The 19,680-nt window shown below is 43.8% G+C and overlaps 1 protein-coding gene across 5 annotated transcripts in view; it reads left to right on the top strand.

Moving 5' to 3' along the window:
• The window catches only part of LDLRAD3 (low density lipoprotein receptor class A domain containing 3), a 299,191-nt gene that overhangs the window by 75,269 nt on the left and 204,242 nt on the right, over window positions 1-19,680 (top strand). Inside the window, exon 2 of one of the 5 annotated variants that reach the window (XM_032166259.2) lies at window positions 1,644-1,822. The exons of 3 other annotated variants lie outside the window; for them this stretch is intronic. The gene's annotated coding sequence lies outside the window, so the exon portion shown is untranslated. Of the gene's footprint in view, window positions 1-1,643; window positions 1,823-10,436; window positions 10,540-19,680 lie in introns of those variants that run through there. One more of the 5 variants, XM_032166261.2, reaches the window with a different exon arrangement.

Raw genomic sequence — 19,680 nt, 5'->3', positions numbered from 1 at the left:
CTCCCCTTATCTTCGGGGGGTACATTTCAAGACCCCCAGTGGATGCCTGAAACCGAATATAGTACCAAATTGCTGTCAATTGGAACCTATTTCTGTCCATGTGCTCCACCTACAAATTTAATGCCTTTTCCATCCTAATTGAGCACTTATCACGCACCCTGGCTGTAACTTTTGCAGTTTGAGGTGTGACAGCAAAACTAGCACAAATTCTTTTTCCTTCTTCACAATTTCACAGATAGAAAATTTGTTCTTACTGTACATCTTAGCAACCTCAGCATAAGATTTTTTTTCTTTCCTTACTAAGTGGAGAACTTTCACGTTTTCACTTAAAGGAAGCACTTTACAGCTTCTCTTTGGCATACCTGAATTACCAGCATCACTCCTCTTGTGCTTTGGGGCCATTGTTAAATAAAATTGTTTACTGAAACACAAACATTGCAAGACAGAGGCAGTTGATCTGATAACTGACACCGTTCCTAAGTGACTAATAGGCAGATAGCGTAGACAGTGTGTGTATGCTGGACAAAGGGAAGATTCATATCCTGGGCAGGACAGAGCAGGATGACACGAGATTTCATCACACAGCTCAGAATTGGACCACAATTCAGAACTTATGAATGGTTTATTTTTGGAATTTTCCATTAATATTTTCAGAAGTCCATTGACTGAGGGTAACTGAAACTGCAAAAAACGAAACCACAGAAAAGGGAGGACCATTGTATTTCAAGATGTGAACTTCTGGGAATTTTGAAACTGGAAAAAAGCTGGATGGAAAAGTTGAAAAGAAAAAAGTCAGATGTTTGGGAGCAGAGGATGGAAATTTATACAGTTTCAATTCTGTCTCCATTATACTTCTAAAGTTACCGTTAATTTTGAAATATAAAAAATGTCCATTTTGTATAAATCAGCTTGCCCAAAGGTGATTATATTTGGTATATTTAGAGATAGAAATGCTGTTCCTTATTTGTACAGGCAACCTGAGAAATATTTTGTTTTCCAAATATCGCTGAGTGTTCTTATCTCTTGTCCTTTGAGCAGTACTGAGGATAATGCCTGATTCATAAGGGCAGTTTGGTAATAATACATTTTTTCTGAAATTGTGTGCTTATTAGCAGGGCTTCTTAGCCTCTCAGCAGCTTGCTGATGTAAAGGGACTTTGAAGGAATGATGTCTGTTTCTTCTTTTTTTTTTTTTTTTTACTGTAAGTTCCAAGATACATGTGCAGAATGTGCAGGTTTGTTACATAGGTATACATGTGCCATGGTGGTTTGCTGCACCTGTCTACCCATCGTCTAAGTTTTAAGCCCTGCATACATTAGGTATTTGTCCTGATGCTCTCCCTCCCCTCGCCCCTCACCCCCCTACAGGCCCCTGTGTGTGATGTTCCCTTCCCTGTGTCCATGTGTTCTCATGTTCAACTCCCACTTATGAGTGAGAACATGTAGTGTTTGGTTTTCCGTTCCTGTGTTAGTTTGCCGAGAGTGGTGGCTTCCAGCTTGATCCATGTCCCTGCAAAGGACATGAACTCATTCTTTTTTATGGCTGCATAGTATTCCATGGTATATATGTGCCATATATTCTTTAGGAGTGATGTCTATTTCTTTGGATGGTGTTTTACAAAGTCTGTTTCCTTTTCTTCTCAGGAGTTTGCAACCCCCCGGGGGAGTGTGCCTGAGTTTTTTCCTTCTGTCTAACTGGGGTGATTGATAGTGGCTGTTACAGATGCCTTGAAGTCTTTCTGCCTCCCATCCACCAGTTTTGCTGCTGCCCCATAGATAATTGTTGTCCGGTAGGATCAGGAAGACATTGGTGGAGAGCTAAGGTAAGGCAGACTTTGCAGGCACACCCCCTTTTTTTCCTCAATAAAGATACTTTGTAAAAAAGTCTTCAGTTGGTTCTTTCTTTTGAAACCTTTCCTCCTGTGGTTTTTGGTTGTGTGTCCTGTTGCTGAACTGTGGGCCTGTGATTCTTGGGCCTGGCAAGTGTGTGCTGAGGTGTTCCTTCCACGCCTCCCTGTTCTTGGAGGCCGAGCTTTGGGCAGACCTTTGCGTGTTTACACAAGTTTGGGATTTTTACTGGGGTTGGGGAGGTGTCTGGAGATTGAGTTGCTCTGGGTGGAAGTTTGAACAGAAGCTGTTTTGTGGGAATACACGAAGCTGATCTGAGAAAGAGAGACAGACAGATAGACAGAGAGAGGGGTGCATGACCGGCATGGAGCTGTGTACTAAATACAAAGGAATGGTATTACCAGCCTAGCCTTTAATGAAAATGCTGTATAACACCATTATGGGAAATGATAACTTCTGTTGTGCCCAAGGAATGGAAGCAGCTGAAAGGGTGCAGTATGGGATGTGCATGGTACGTGCAGTGATGGAAATGCCTGGAATGCTCTTAAAGTCACAACTCCCCTTGGCTGGGTGGCCCATCACACCTGCTCCCTCCTTTCCTGCCTGCTGTGGGGAGGTGGCAGAAACTTTGCTGGCGAGGTGAAATCAGCCTTCCTCTCCCGGGGTTCAGACTTCTTCCTGAACATCTATCTGGGCAGCGGTGGTGACAGGGCAGTGCCTTTTTGAAAGAGTTATTATGGCAAAAAGAGGAAGAAAGCTAGGTTCAGACATCTCCCTTGGCTGCAGGCAGAAACCAGCACTCAGTTGCCTAATCTGTAGACTCATCAAACATAAATTATTCTGGATTGCTTTTCTCTCTGTGTAGTTTGCTATAAACTTTATGATTTATTTTTATTTTTTTTTTGCCAAAGACAAATAAAAAATGTTTAAACAAAAGAAGCGGGGAGCCCCCAGACAAACCACATGGAAAAGTTCAGTGAAGACCCCCCTAAGATTCCTGATAACCAAGAATAATCCCAGAAGAGTTTGGAAAGTGAGTTGGATTGTAACTGGAGCTGGAATTGGCTTCCAGGAGGCGAGTCCCCTACTCTCTGTTCAGATTCATTTTGGAACCGAAGTGACAGCAGCCATGTAGACTTTCCTGAATGCATCCCAGAGTCTGGCTGTTAAGCCGAGCTTCAGTAGATGCCACCGCAGAGCCTTGCGCCAGGTCCAAGAAGTTTGCATGCTTGGGGTTTATCAGGGTGTGGCTCGTGCCATTTTGGGCATTGCAGAAAAGGAATGGGGCTGTTTTGAGTATTCGGAGAAAATGAGTGAATCAATTAAAAATAAATCATGGACACGCCACCCCCCCCCACCCGCCTCCCGCCCCCTGCCCCCATTGCCTGTCCCCGTCCCCACCCCTTGTCATTGCATTGTGAACTCTTGGACTTGATAGTGAGGTTGCTGGTGGCTCAGGCTGTAGAAGGAAGAAAGGAGAGGAAGTCTATGAGCCAGCTATGTTGTTCAAAAACATGTTTTTAATTTTTTATTTAAGTAAACTTTTTATGGAAACTTAACGCACATACCAAAGAGCGCGCAGATGTTAACTGGGGAGCTCTATGAATTTTCATGAAGTAAACACACCTGAGGAACCAGGGCTTAGCTCAAGAAGTATAGCATTGCCAACCCCAGAGGCCCGGTGGTGCCCCTACTCCATCCTCCCCCCGCCCCCCGCCGCTATTCTGACTTCCAACATCACAGATTCCTGTCTTCTGTTTTTGAACTGGCAAGAATGTCTGGCTCCTTTTACTCCACATTAAAAAGATCTAGTTTCTACCTCATCTTCCAGGAGGTGGGTTGTAGGATAACCCTCCACCCACTTGGGTTGCAAGGACAACTCCAAAACTTTGGCGACCCGACATCCCACAAGCCTTGGGCTCCAGACTCCAGCACTCTTGTTCCAGGCGCCCTTGAATGAGCTCCTCTGTCTTCCAGCAGAAATCGTGGCCTGATGCCACCTGGAAGACCCAGTAGCGTGGAAACAGGAGTCCAGAGCAGGCTATAAATGTGAGCTCACAGGGAGGGCAAGTGAGATTTGGAGAGACCTGCCACATTCCCCGCAGACGACGAATGACGTTTACATCCCTTAATCAGAGTCAGAGGCATCCCACCCAGGCAACTGAGGTGCGGGCCTCTTGTGGGGAGTGGGGCTGGCCAGAAGGGAGGGGAGAAGTGTGGCTGTGGAAGGTGGCTCATAAGAGCTTTTATAGAATACATTTGTGTTCTAAAAGGGAATAAAAGAAAACATAGCCCTTGGGTGATTTTCTATGATAACTCATTAATAAGCAGTCATCCACAGGTTTCTCTAAGTGATTCCTTGTTCAGTTTTTCTTTTTAGTTTGAGCCAACATTTGGGACTATTAGTTTTTGACTGTATCAAGTACTCTTATCCCAAACTTGCTTCTCTTGTGTTTTAAGGAATGCTTCATGAAAATATTTTGTAATTTGATGAGTAAGATGACTGTTTCCTTTTGGGTTTTGTTTCTTAATGTTAAAGGAGCAAATCTTTCTCTGTGTGTATGTATTTTTATAATGAGCAGCGCTATGCAACCTCTCCCCTAAATCATCTTGGCTGCTCTCATAAGTTCTCCAGGCATATTTACTATGGTGACATTTTAAGCAATTGGTTCTGAAGAAAAGATACCAATAGAAAATATACCCACATGCTAAAAGGACCTCTCAGTTCCTTTCCTGCAGAGTGTGTGTTCTAAGACTGTGCAGGTATAAATGTAAATACCAGTACACTGTACATCTACATCTCTAGCGATGAACAAACATGGGATTCTGCTATACATATTGTTTTCCAATTTGCTCTTTCCCTTCTGACTCTGTTGTGGCTATTCTTCCATGTCAGCACATTCTAACTCCTGAATTCTTTTTAAAGGCTGATGTGGTAGTATGGCTATATTGCATCATAGGAGGGGACCTCAGAAAGTTCGTGGAAAGACAGAATTAAAAGATAAAAATATAAACTTTACTCCTCAACATAAGCTTCATCAAGTTCAAGGCACTTTGGTAAGCGATGATACCAACCATTTAGTCCATCCCTAAAGAACTGAGGGTTCTGGGAATTCAACCATGTCAATGTGTTTTTTACATTATTAACTGAAGAAAAATGTTTGCCTTTGAAAGATTTTTAGGATTAGGGAACAAAATCAGAAGCCAAGACCGTAAGGAGGCTGCCTCATGGCTTCCCATTGAAATTCTCAAAAAATTGCCCTGTAGGATGAGATGAATCGAGCAGGGGCATTACTAGGATAGAGGAGGACTCTCTGGTGAAGCTTTCTGGGGCATTTTTCTGCCAAAGCTTTGGCTGACTTTCTTAAAACCTCTCATAATAAGCAGACATTATTGTTCTTTGGCCTTCCAGAAAGCCAACAAGCAAAATAGCTCTCAAGTATCCCAAAAAACTGTTGCCATGACCTTTACTCTTGACTGGTCAACTTTCGCTGTGACTGGATTACTTTCACCTCTTGGTAGCCATTGCTTTGATTGTGCTTTTTCTTCATGATTGTACTGATTAAGCCATATTTTATCATCTTTTTTTTTTTTTTTTTTCTGAGTTTGGAGACGGAGTCTTGCTCTGTTCTCCAGGCTGGAGTGCATTGGCATGATCTTGGCTCACTGCAACCTCCACCTCCCAGATTCAAGCAATTCTAGTGCCTCAGCCTCCCGAGTAGCTGGGATTACAGTCATGCACCCCCATGCCCCGTGACTGTATTTTTAGTAGAGATGGGATTTCACCATGTTGGCCAGGCTGATCTCCAACTCCCGACCTCAAGTGATCCACCCGCTTGGCCTCCCACAGTGCTGGAATTATAGGCATGAGCCACTACATCTGGCCCTTGTTTCATTTAATACAGTTCTTCAAAGATATGCTTCAGGATCTTGATCCCATTTGTTTAAAATTTCCATTGAAAGCTCTGTTCTACTGTGTAGCTAATCTGGGTGCACCAGTTTTGGCATTCATCAGGTAGAAACTTCAATTTTTCAGTCAGAATTGTGTAAGCTGGACCAGTTGAGATGTCTGTGGCATTGGTTATTATTTCTGTTGTTTATCATGGATCCTGTTTAATTAGGGCACAAACAAGATGAATTTTTTCCTTAAAAGTTGATGTGGATGGTCTGCGGCTGCAGGCTTCATCTTGAACACTGTCTTGCCCTGTCAAAATGAGTTAGGTGTTTGTAAACTGCTGATTTTGGCGGGGGGCATTGTTCCCATAAACTTTTTGTAAAGCATCAGTGATTTCATCATCCTTTCACCCAAGCTTCATCATAAATTTGATGTTTGTTCTTGCTTCAGTTTTAGCAGAATTCATGTTGCTCTGATAGGGGCTTTTTTTCAAACTGATGTCTTATCCTTCTTAGTGCCTCAAGCTTGATCCTGTTCAGACATGTTATAACAAGTTAGTACGAGTTTATTTGGGTACAAAAAAATTTTTAAAATCCATGCATAGTTTTTTCATAATATGCGTTTTCACAGACTTTTTGAAGATCCCTTTCATTTACCCATCTCCTCTTATAGATACTTAAGTTCTTTAAGGTTTTGAACTTTTGCAAGTGATGCTATAAATAAAAAAACCCAACCTTTTATGTGTTTCTCCCTGCATTTATATATTTCTAAGGCTAGATTCCTAGAAATACAATCAGTGGGTCCAAAGGTAAGCTCGTTATAAATTGTGCCAGGTGCTGTCAAATGGCCCTAGAGAGATTGTACCAATTTATACTCCCACCAGTAGGATCTGAGGGTGCCAGTTTCCTCACCCTGCCAACCCTCAAGAGTACCCATCTTTTCAACTTTTGCCAATCACATTGTTTTAAAAAATGGCATTCCATCTGCATTTGTTTACCTGCTAGTGAGGCTGTGCATCTTTTCATTTATTAGCCATGTTTATTTTTTGTGCCATGCTTGCTTATTTTCTTTATTCATTTTTTTTCTTGGTTTGTTTGCAATTCTCTTACTGATTTTTAAGGAGTTCCAATTAGGGACATAAAGGATTGTTTTAAAACATGCATTTAGAAAAAAAAAAATCTTGATGGGCATTTCTGGCTATAAAGCTCTATAAAAGACCAAGTACTTCTTTCTGGCATTGAAGGCTTTGGTTTTCTGCTTTGTTTTTATTTAATTAGGTGAAATTTTTCCTCCCGGCTGGAGAGTCCGGCTGTCTGTAAATGCATTATCATTTGTGCAGCACGGGGTGGATTGTGATGTGAGGTGGAAAGTGAGCCATGCCAGGCAGGGGTTGGAGCCTGTTGGAGCTGATTATTGCGGGTGTTCAGTGCAAAGCTGGATCTCTTGCTGCATGTCTCTTAAAAACCGTGGTCTCTCATGTTAGCATAAAGGCACTTGATTGACAAAAGGAGAGACAGGGAGAGTCTCTGGAGATGTGCTGGCACTCTGGTTCATTATGTTTCTTTATTCTGCTGGCATTTCCTATGTCAGTCTTGCTTCATGTGGAGCCAGTATTCCTCTCTTCACATCCAGGTCACGTGGAGAGCTGTCACCTTCCATATAGGTAGATAACCTGGCCTCATTGTTCATAGGACACCAGAGCTTCCAGGAATGGGGTGGCCAAGGGCCTGGGTCCCAGCGCTTCAGTGGCCATTGATAACAGAGGCAAGCTCTCGACTGAACCCCTTTAGGCTCCTTCATTCCTGCCAGCCCACCCTTACCTCTCCAGTAGTAAAGGGCTTGTGCCTTTGCCTGCTCTGGGTGAGAGTCCCAGAGCACAGTGGCCCATCACTGTGTTGCAGCTGTCACTATTCCCTGGATACAGAAAGAAACAAATAAAGGCCAAAGGTAGGGTGCTAATGGTTTGGGATTCACCATGGGGAGAAGGTGAATCAACCTCTCTGTGGATAGAGGACTGGAGGCTTGATTGAAAGGCTGTCTGCCCACCCAGTGCAGAGCAGAAACAGAGGGCTGACTCAGAGAGGCGTGGTCACCTGCCAGATGCACCTGGGCCTGGCTCTCTTCCCCTTTAACATGTGTCAGACCTTGATTTCCTGTGAGCTGGCTCTGTGGGCATGGGTCATCACAGAATGCTGGGTTTGTCTATGGGCAGCTGTGTCAGATGAGCTGACAGCACATGTTATCACATGCAAAGACTTGTGCCCCAGAGTTCTGGAGGCAAGCTTTTACCTGCCAAAGTTGCAGTATGAAGTACTGGAGTACATCTGAATTTTTACTTTGAGCCATGAAGAATTACTGGTTTACACTCAAGCTAACCTGGAGGTAAAGGTTGCCTCACAGAAAATCCTAGGGTCCATAGCCTTCTCAGGAAAGAAAATAATAATATGAATAAAAAATAGTATGAATAAAAACATGAATTTTTGGTTCCTATGCCCACTCCTACCTTTTAAAATAAGCAAGTTATTATCTGAGTGTGAAGAGACATGTTTTAGTTCTGTAGTCTTAAAATGCATGCAAATAGGGACTGTCCACAAGATGGAGGAATAATCCTAATTTGAAGGAATAATCCACAAAATGTTTATAGTATTTTAGCACAGGGAAGCAACTGTCCATTTTTCCCTCCTTTTTCTCTCTCCATTTTGATAGACACTCTGTTGTGGGCTCTGGGCTACATTAGAACACATTCCCTCCTCTAGTATAAAAGTTGCTCATGAGTTGTGGAGGGAAGAAAGGCACCCAGCAGAAATTTGTGGAGCATTATGGGAAATGAAGAGATAGAGGTTTGCATAAGTTCTGTTGAGAGGTCTGAGTGGGGGCTTGTACATTGTCTTGGGAGACTAGGGAGAAAACCCCTGGAGAGGTAGGCTGGCCAGGATACCCAGGGCCGCCTCTGCTGACCCAGGGACCTTGAGTTTTACCCGCTGTGGAATGGGGATTTGAAACAGCATGTGACATGGTCAGATTTGTTCTACAGCTGTGTGAAGGATGCTTTTAGAGGCCAAGACTGGAGCCAGGAAAGCCAGTAAGAAAGCCATTAGTGCCAAAGAGGTAAGAGAAGCATTTGGACTAGGGTTGTGAGTGGCAGGGATGGGACATATTAATGAAAGCATCAGTTGGTTGATGGCGGTGGGGGTGAGGGAGAGGGACAGTTGGTGGTTCTACCAGCTGAGATAGCGCATGATGCAGGAGGAGCAGCTTTAGAAGAAAACCCCAACATTCTGTTTTGGACATGCTGAGCTTGTGCCAGGGATAGAAGTATCTTTGGCAATACGTGTTGGAAATGTGAAGCCAAGAGTGGAGGATGTTGTTGAAGGGAAGAGAGCTGAATTGGCGGTGTTGGTTTGGAAGTTGTCACCATAAAGGTCCAACTAATAGTGGACAAAATGACTTAACTTGGGAAGGTGTCGCTTGCTTAAGCAGTTGGGAGCAAAACTCTGAAGGCTGTTAAGGGAGGGAAAGGAGCTTCCATGATGACTGAGAAGGAATGTTCAGAGAGCCAGGTGTGTGTCAACGGGAGGCAGAGGAAGAGTAGAATATGGTGTGAGGTTGGCCAAGGGGATGGAGTTTCAGAAGGAGGGAATGATCTAGCTGATCCAAAGCAGCAGAATTGTGCCTAAGGAAAAGATGGAAAATTAACGTTTGAATTCAATGATTGGGAGGCCCCCTGGTGACTTTGTGAAGACAGATTCAGGAGAGAGTGATGGTGGTGGGAACCGGACAGATGGCAAGGGATTGAAGAGTATGCAGACTATAGGGTTTAAACCTTGTTTTGTTTTAGATGGGGTCTGGCTCTGTCTCCCAGGCTGGAGTGCAGTGGCATGATCTTGGCTCACTGCAACCTCTGCCTGCCGGGCTCAAGTGATCCTCCCACCTCAGCCTCCTGAGTAGCTGTGACTTACAGGCACATGCCACCATGCCTGGCTAATTTTTAATTCTTTTTTTTTTTTTGGTAGAAATGGCATCTCACTATATACCCCAGGCTGGTCTTGAACTTCTAGGCTCAAGTAATCCTCCTACCTGAGCCCTGCCAAATGCTGAGATTACAGGCATGAGCCACTGTGCCTGGCCTCAAACGTATTTAAAGGTTAATCATGGTCTCAGCATTCACCAGGCCTTTGACTTCTTCCAGCGTCTTGGTATTGAGTTGCTCCTGTTAGCAGGGAGCAGTGGCGTCACCTGAAGAACTGGACCCACACTGTGGCACACGTTATTTCAATTTACTGAAAAATCGTTTCCTAATAAACAGTTCCCTTCTGTTCTTTCATCTCGCCTGGTATGATTCTATTATATTCAGTTCAGGGTGGATCCTTTTACACTTCAGATCACCCTTCCTCTAATTATTAATCATGTAACTACATTAGAATGCTTTGTCTTATGAAATGACATGTTATGTACCTATATTACATCTAGTCTTTATATCATAGTAATTCTTTAATCGTGAATAATAACACCTTTAGGAAATGAGCCCTACTTAATCTTATGGCCACTATCTGCATGCTGTCATAAAATGTGTGAAAAATTCAGAAGCTTCTACTGAATTTTAGTATTTTTTTTTTTCTTTAAGAGGTTTTCTGGTGTGAGTGATACGCAGTGAGAATTCTAATGTTTTCAGGTCTGTGACTACTTGGCTCCAATACCAAGATGGACAGAACAGCCCTTTGATTATCCAGGGAGCCTGTCAAGTTTGCATTTGGTCAATCTCTGTTTTATATATAAGGAAACTGAGGCACAGGGCAGGTAAGTAATTCCCTGAGCTTGGAAAGTAATGGTAATAGAATTCAGTGTATGGGCTGCAGGGCTGACTTAAATGAGAAGGGCTCTATAATCCATCTTTAATTTTTAAACTTGCTTCGTTTTCTGGAAGGTCATAAGCTAGCTTTTCATAGGCTACCTTTTGCAATCTGGAAACCCCAAACAGGTTCGTCTACACAGTTTCAGCCCTTTAAAACAGATTTACCGAACTTGATAGTCTCTTGCAAAGGTAAATTGCTTTCTCAGGAGGTCTGAAAGCTGCAATCATACAGATATGCATACTAAAGTGGGGACTCCAGTGGTAAACACTGCTTAACTCTGGCACTTTCTAGATGTACAAACATCATTTGCTCAAGAAGTCAGCTACTTCCTCATGATGGAGGGCCTGTCGTCGTGCTCAGGAGGGAGTCTGCCTGCGTGAGCAGATTGTAGAAGCGGGATGGACCAGTTTAATGGATTAAGCTACTTAAGAACATTTAAAAAGACTCACCGGTTAATATGCACACCCTCTTTGCTTGACGGAAACAGGCTGGCGTTTTTGATCTCCCTGGCGGGGTTGCTTTCCCAATCAGAAGTGATAAGCCAAATAATCATTTATTTGCTGAGACATGATGGAAGATTATAGATAATTGAAGTGAACCAGAGAGGCCCTTTAATCCATAGGGAACGGGAGGCAAGTATGATTCCTGTCCCTTTGGAGATTATTTTCTCCTGTTGCAGGTGGCCATGGAGACTAGCCATCTCCTAGCTGACAGTAGAGAAGGTCAGAGTTGTAAAGTGCAAAGGCCAGAATTGGGTTTCATCTGGGAGCTGGAGACCTGGATTCTTTGGCCAACTCCAGCACTGCCTTTTGATGAGCTGGTTGATATCTGGGTTTTAGTCTCTCTGTATTAAACAGGAGGAACTATCTTCAGTACGTGCCTTTCAAGGATATTTTCAGTCCTTCAGAGGAGGAGCTCTATGTCAATCCCGCTTATTATTTTTAAATGCCGAAGACTCTATCTAGGACAGGCGGATGATGTGTGTTTGCCTGCTATGGGGATGATTATGAGTCCACAGAAACAAAGAATGAGTGGGGGAATTTGGTTGTCATCTGTTACTGCCTTACTTTATGCATGGGGAAACTGAGGCTCAGGGAAGTGAAGCAACTCCCCCAAAGCCCAGTGGCGAGTCCCATATGTCTTTCTCATTTGACCTGCTTTATAGCTTTATAGTTGTTTGGAAGGATTGGTTCATGTGTATAGTTTGGCTGCTATTAAAGAGCTCTAGGAATGATTTAGGGAGGGCTAATTATTTCTTAGGAATAATTGAGCTGAGGCCATCGTGTATGAGAAGACATACAGCCAGGGTCTGCACTGGGAGCTCTTTAACTGTGTCCTTAAAACCTGGTGTCTGGCCCCACAATCTGCTTTTCTGGATCTAAGTGACCACCAGATTCCAGCCAACCAGCCCAAATTCCAGCAGGCTTCCCATCTGACCAGGCTACACCCACTCTAGAGAGGCAGGAAGAGAAAAGGGACCCAGCCTTCTCTGACTCAGAGAGTCAGTAAGAATGTATGGAGGGAAGGAAGGAGTAACATATACTAGTACCATTTATTAAACCCCAAGTATATACCACCTGCTCTCTTATATATACTTTATCCTTCTGTCTCTTGTATGTCCACATTTTACCTATATTTATATATATTTTATATCTATATAGCTATATCTGTATCTATATCTATATCCATATCTTTGTCATTATTTGTATCTATCATCCCTCTATCCCTCAGCTATGCTGCCAGGGAGGTGGGGTTTCCTCAGTTTTACAAATGGAAAATTGAAGCTCAGAGAGGGTAGCTCACTTGTCTGAAGTTGCCACAGCTAGTTATGGTCATAAGAGAATTAGGCATTAGAACCCAAGTCTGGCTCACTCCTGAGCTCTTGCTCTTTTTAACAGACTGCCTTCCCAGAAGGGAGGACAAGGGATTGGACTTCACTGTCCGGTTTCCTTGCCTTCCCCCATCCTTCACCCTCAAACCACTTCTTCTGTGCTGGCCACCCTGGGTTTTGACTCTGCTCTGTGCCTTTGGCCCCTCCTTAGTTGCAAAAGCCAGGGGGCCCTACCAAGTCACAGCCTTGGCTATCCCCAGCTGAGCCCATCTGAGCCTTGCTCAGCCTTCTGCAGCCCCATGTTGAGGAGCGAGGAGGCAGATGGTGTGGACTATTCTAAGGAAGACAGCTTTACTGTGGCTTTCCTCACCCTGACTTCTTAGGGAGTTAGTATTAAAAAAATATCTGACCTACTGGCTAGGCCTTGCTATTTCTGTTTTTGGAATGTCATGGCTTAGTAAGTTTGGTGGGTAAATCTATCTTAGGAGATACGTTTATTTTTTCCTCCACAATCAGCTTCTACCCTGCAACTGTTGCTGCCTTTCAGAATACGAAAAGAGCTCATAATAGATGGAATCTCCCAGAAGAAGGTCTTTGCATTTGCTCTTTCTTTTCCAGTATGAACACTTGCCCCCTTTTATCTCGCATTCCTTTGTAGTTGGTGGGGTTTTTGAAGCGAGAATATAGTGGTAAATGCTTCCATATGTCTTTGATATGTTTTTTTTTTTCTAAAATATTAGTGTAATTTTTGTTCCTTATAATAAAATTTTAGCAATGAAACATTTTTTAAAGGGTAGAGAAAAGTTACCAAGAATAGCACAAATCCCGTTGTGTGCCTGCACCCAGTTCCACTGAATTCTAATATTTTGCCATGCTGGCTTCAGATTTTTTTTTTTTTTCGAGATGGAGTCTCTCTCTCTCTCCCAGTCTGGAGTGCAGTGGTGTGATCTCCGCTCACTGCAAGCTCCACCTCCAGGGTTCACGCCATTCCCCTGCCTCAGCCTCCTGAGTAGCTGGGACTATAGTTGCCTGCCGCCACTCCTGGCTAATTTTTGGTATTTTTTAGTAGAGACGGGGTTTCACCATGTTAGCCAGGATGGTCTTGATCTCCTGACTGTGATCTGCCCACCTCGGCCTCCCAAAGTGCTGGGATTACAGCTGTGAGTCACCGCGCCCGGCCCGGATTTTTTTTTTAAGACAGAAATCTTGCATTTGAAGTTCATTGTGTACGATCCCAGTTGCCAGAGGTACCCATGATCCTGAGTTTGATTTTTTTTTTGTTTGAGATCGAGTTTTGCTCTTGTTGCCCAGGCTGGAGTGCAATGGCATGATCTTGGCTCACTGCAACCTCTGCCTCCCGGGTTCTAGCAATTTTCCTGCCCCAGCCTCCTGAGTAGCTGGGATTATAGGCATGCGCCACCACGCCCAGCTAATTTTTATATTTTTCGTAGAGATGGAGTTTCACCATGTTGGTCAGGCTGGTCTCAAACTCCCGACCTTAGATGATCTGCCCGCCTTGGCCTCCCAAAGTGCTAGGATTACAGATGTGAGCTACCACACCCGGCCCTGAATTTGATATTTACCTCTCCTGTACATTTAAAAAATCTGTATGTATCCATTAAAATAGTATTTTTTAAGCAGGATGTAGGTGATATTCTGCAGTTCGCTCTTTTCACTTAGCAGTAGGTTTCTCAGATTTACCTGTGTTGAGTGATGTAAACCCTAGTTCATTTAATTGAACTCTGAGTAGCCTTTCATTGTGTGAATGTACCCTGTTTTCTCATCCATTCTTCTTTTGATGAACATTTAGTTTGTCTTACAGTTTTGTATTATAGTAGTGTCTCACTGAATGTTCTCTTGCTGTCACCCTGTGCACATGTACATGTTTGTCCCTAGGCCTAGAGTATTTATTAGGATTGGCTGGGTCAAAGTGTCAGAGGCATTTAAACCAGAGTGATTCCATCTTAATAGGGAGGGGGCTGGGTAAAATAAGGCTGAGACCTACTGGGCCACATTCCCAGGAGGTTAGGCATTCTAAGTCACAGGATGAGGCAGGAGGTTGGCAGAACATACAGGTCATAAAGACCTGCTGATACAACAGGTTTCAGTAAAGAAGCCAGCTAAAACCCACCAAAACCGAGATGGCGAGGAACATGACCTCTGGTCATCCTCATTGCTCATTATATGCTAATTACAATGCATTAGCATGCTAAAAGACACTCCCACCAGTGCCATAACAGTTTCCAAATGCCATAGCAACATCAGGAAGTTACCCTATATGGTCTAAAATGGGGAGGAGTCCTCACTTCCAGGAATTGCCCACCCCTTTTCCTAGAAAACTTATGAATAATCTACCCTGTGTTTAGCATGTAATCAGGAAATAACCATAAAGATGAGCAACCAGCAGCCCTTGGGGCTGCTTTGCCTATGGAGTAGCCATTCTTTTATTCTTTTGCTTTCTTAATAAACTTGCTCTCACGTTACTCTGGATTCGCCTCATATTCTTTCTTACATGAGATCCAAGAACCCTCTCTTGGAGTCTGGATCGAGACCGTTTTCCAGTAACAAAAGTGTGTGAGCTTCACTAGGAGTTGCCAGATTGCTCTTCAGATGTGCCATGTGTGAGTTCCTGTTCCTCCCCATCTTCTCGCCACTTAAGAATGTCAGGCTTCAAATTTTTGCAAGTCTGATGGGTGTGAAAGAGAGCCCTCTTGTTCCATTAATCATTCTTTGGTTACAAGTGAGATTGAGTATGTATTAAGTGGCTATTTGAGTTTCCTCATCAGTGAAAGTACCTGTTCATGTGCTTTGTCCATTTTTCTACTGGGCTGCTTGTATTTTCTTATACCATTTTGTCAGAAAATTCTAGATATTGATACTTCGTGGGTTATACATGTGGCAGATAATCTTCTAGTTCGTGGCTTCGCTTTCAACTTTATGTATAATATCTATTGATGATTAAGAGTCTTACATTTTAATGCAGTTGTATTTATCAGTCTTCTCCTTTGTGGCCTGTGCTCTGAGTCTTATTTAAGAATCTCTTCCTTACCCTGAGCTCATAGAGATACACTTTGGGGCTTATATAAAGATCATTTTGCTTTTCTGGCCTTACTGTTTAGTTGGCTTTGGTATTTTCCATATTTGCCCTGCCTGGAGGCATCTGCATGGAGCAGAAGAGAGGCTATCGAATGGTTCCCAGTGGCTGTGGAAATTGTTGCAGTTGTTCCTGGGCACAAGGGGCTGGGCTGAACTTGGGGTTGTAGCAAAATCCTTCTTCTTGGGCAGTGGCTGTTCCTGAGAGGTGCTGAAGTGCAGAGTCGATTGGTGCTCTCATAAGCCCTGGCTTATCGCAAGCCAGATAAAATTGGTTGTAAAGTTGTCTCCTCCTTCAGTTTAGCGATGTGCCCAACTCACTTCGTCCTGCTGCTGCTGATTGAGCTGAAAAGACAGAAGGCATGGGAGGATGGCTCCTGCCCCGGGTTCTCTCCCAGGCCTGACCGGCAGCCAGCCCTTGGCAAGGACATGGGTGTGAGTGAAAAGCAAGTGCTTGCAAAAGTTCTTCCAGAAGCTTTTGACTTCAGGGCCTTTACTCCTGGGAGCCCAGAAGTGTTCTTCACCCCAATCTCATTTATCGATTGCATATTGCGTGGTAGATTATAAACGGATTCAACTCCTGTTTAGATAAATTCACAGAATTTAACAGTGTCAGAACTGGAAAGGTTCTTAAGGGTCAGCAGGTTCCATTGCCCGTTCATGCAGTCAGTAGGCATTTATGGAGGGTCTTCCAGGCACCTGGCACTTGCTAGTTGCTGAGGATGCAGCAGCAAGAAGACATGGTGTTGGGAGCAGCCAGTCAACAACGGGGCTCATTTCAGAGTGGTGGATGTGATGGGATAGGGAGGATATGCCTTGGGATTGGCCACTTTTGTCATTTTCTTATTTTACATAAGCCTGTAGTCTTCTAGTGCAGGGAGTCAGTTGGCAGATGGGCTAAAGCCAGCCATCACCTGCTTGTAGACACTCCTCTGAGCCAGGTATGGTTTTTACATATTTAAATGGTTGGGAAAAAAATCAGACATTTATAATATATTTTGATAATGGGAAACACTAACTTTGAACCTCAATTAAGTGAAATGTTAATTACCCTTCCCAAAAAGAATTCCATTTTTTTCTTAGTAGACCTGTATTACAGAAAATTGTTCCCAATGATTATGAAAATTTTTTGAATTTAATCAATAAAAAATTTGTGGAATATTCTTTTCTCTCCTCTTATATAGGTACCTTAATTGGGCCTCTTGGCCTACACAGCCTGAAATATTTACTCTGGCCATTTGCAGACTTGTTCTAGCTGTGTGACCTTGGGCAAGTTACTTCTTTAGTCTGTTTCCTCATCTGCAAATGGAAATGGTGCCTATTTCATAGGGCAATTGTAAGGAGTAAAAAAGAACTGAAGGGCTGGGCGCAGTGGCTCACGCCTGTAATCCAAGCACTTTGGGAGGCCGAGGCAGGCAGATCACAAGGTCAGGAGATCGAGACCATCTTGGTCAATATGGGGAAACCCCGTCTCTACTAAAAATACAAAAAAATTAGCTAGGTGTGGTGGCACATGCCTGTAATCCCAGCTACTTGGGAGGCTGAGACAGAAGAATCGCTTGAACCTGGGAGGCGGAGGGTGCAGTGAGCCGAGATCGTGTCACTGTACTCCAGCCTGGCAACAGAGTGAGACTCCATTTCAAAACAAACAAACAAACAAACAAACACACACTGATGTTCCACTTCTGCCATGTGTATGTGTTTCAGTAGATGTCAGGTCTTCCCTAGTGAAAAGTCCATAATAATTGATTTCTTGAGGGCTGTTAAAGGGAGCAGGAGGAGGGATGGGACAAGGGTGGGGCCAGGGCTCAGTGCTCATCTTGGAGGTCAGTATCATGACAAACAGCATCTTCCAGAGTTGCTGTCAGACCCCCAAACTGTGGACCTTGGATCTCACAAAGGCCGTATGCCAGTGGCTCTGCAAACCCCCACTAGATTAACACTGCTGCAACATAATTTTCCTCATGAAATGCACTGAAGCATAACTAAAAAAATGTAAGTAGCTATCAGGCCCTTAATGAGGCTATAAATACAGCACAAAAATAATTTATAAAACTATTTCCTGGTGAAAAACTGTCCTTTACGTAGACCTCTTTGCTTACCCCATTAATAACAGCCATTGGTTTTCTTTACTAACTCGCTTTGTAAGAAAGGAACGAAGCCTTTATCATTTTGTAACTCATGCTGCTTTACCCTTGTGGGAGAAACAACCATATAGCTGTACAAAGGCAGACATCTCGTGGCACAGTAAGCAGCTAGGCCCACTCACTATCCTGGTGACTTGTTCCATCCATCAGTTGTTCCTGCTGCAGAATTGCACACCATCTTCTTTTAGGATCATAGGCAGTGTAAATATGAAATCTGTGGATATCAATAGCCTGTGGTCCTGGGCTGAACCCAGGGGTCATGTTATACCTTCGCACCAATTTCCCTGGGCTGTCTTCCTTGAACAGATGGGTAAATGGAGGCTGGGGCTACTGGAATGAGCTCACAGGGCAGGGTGGCCTGAAGAGTCTAGACAGAGCTAGAGACCTGGCTGTGCTCAGGTGCTTAGACTTTGCCCCAAACTCAGACAGCCTTGTGTGACTGTTCTTGGTGACAGCTAGGGTGCTCGTCATAGGCTCCAGCAGGAAGCAGTTTGATGGGAACCGAATGGGAAGTGCACAGGACAGATGTCTCTGGTTCCTTCTGTCACTGATGCTACCGTGTGGAGCAGCCTAGAGTCGAGGAGGTCTTCAGGGATTTTCTAGGGATGTTCGTAAACAGATCATTGCAGAGCTGCCCACTCACTGGCCTTGGGCCTGTGCATGGAGTGTGTGTGTGCCTGTGTGTATACATTTGAAGAAGACAGTCACGGAAAACAGACAGTGGCCTTCAGTGGCCTCATGACACTATGTTTGTTGGCACTGGGCAGTGGAAAGAGGTTGTTAATTCTCTGGGGAGGTCTTAGACAAGATCCGTTTGAGATCTGCAAAACCAAATGCTAAGCCGTATGTGTGTCTGTACATATGTATGGGTGTATGTCTTGCTTTTGCTGTTCATTGAGCCTTCAGATCCAGATTGTCAGGAAGCAGAGGATAAAAATGAAGGCCACTGGGTAGAAGTTGGAAAGCAGGGCTGTCATGGTTTGCAGATGTCAATTCTAGATTGCATCATGACAAGGGGTCCCCCTTGCGTGGGAAGAACAGCAGAAGGAGAGGAGAGAGCCAGGAGGACTCCAGCTGGTAGGATGGAATTCCCATTTCTCAGCTGGAAAAGTCAACATCACTAACTGCATGTTCTGGAGTAATTTGAGTGGAATGCAGCAGCTGTCTGAGTTTTTGTAGTTGCCCCAGTTTTGGCCCCCTTGTCAAATATAAATTTGTGGGAGCCAGCAGTTTTGGAAGAAGCTTCTGCAGCAGGCTGTTTGCCTTTGTCCAATAGAATGGGACTTGGAATTTTTTTTTTTCATTCTTGGTGCAGATGGTATAGTTATTTTAAGTAAGTGATGTGCTGCAGTGAAAATGGGCAACTCTTTTTCATTTTTCAGCTTAATGAAAAAAAGAGAAGGGAGGAGGAGAAACCCCAGCTAGCCAACTTCGTGCTAATGCTTGTCTTTTTTGGATTCTAAATGTGTCCCAAGGCACTAAGATGGGATAAATATTTCAGCCACTAGAAAGTCCTGCTGTCGGCCTGAAAAGATTTCTAACCTCTTTTAAAGCAGACTGGGTAGTAATTTACTTGTACAAATCCAGACACCCCCATGTCCCTTATTTTAACTATGTATGTACAGATTCCACTCACATTCTAGGGGGATGAGGCAAGGGGCAGATGGAACGTTCTAGGGAAGAGTTTGGGGGAAAGGGAGGAAATAAATTAGTGACTGAACACTTGGCTTTCTTCTTAGAGTGGTTACAAGTATTTATTGGAGACCTACAGAGTGGTCAGGTGCCCATCATGCAGAGTTGAACAAAACAGTGCCTCTCTGCCTTCACAGAGTGTTCAGTCTAGATGGAGAGACAGTACAGACACACCAGTAAGCAAAAGCTGGGATAAAGGAAAACAGGACACTACCAGCGTGAAAAACAGGGGGACCAGCTTTAGATTGAGTGTCCATGAAGGGACCTGAAGAAGTGATGTAAGCAGAGGTCTGGATGAGTGAGGTTAGCCAAATGTATTAGT

The sequence above is a fragment of the Hylobates moloch genome, unplaced genomic scaffold, assembly GCF_009828535.3.
Source record: "Hylobates moloch isolate HMO894 unplaced genomic scaffold, HMol_V3 SCAFFOLD_11, whole genome shotgun sequence".
NCBI classification, from domain to species: domain Eukaryota; kingdom Metazoa; phylum Chordata; class Mammalia; order Primates; family Hylobatidae; genus Hylobates; species Hylobates moloch.
The sequence above is the reverse complement of the archived record's forward strand: the minus strand, read 5'-3'. Positions and strand labels throughout refer to the sequence as shown.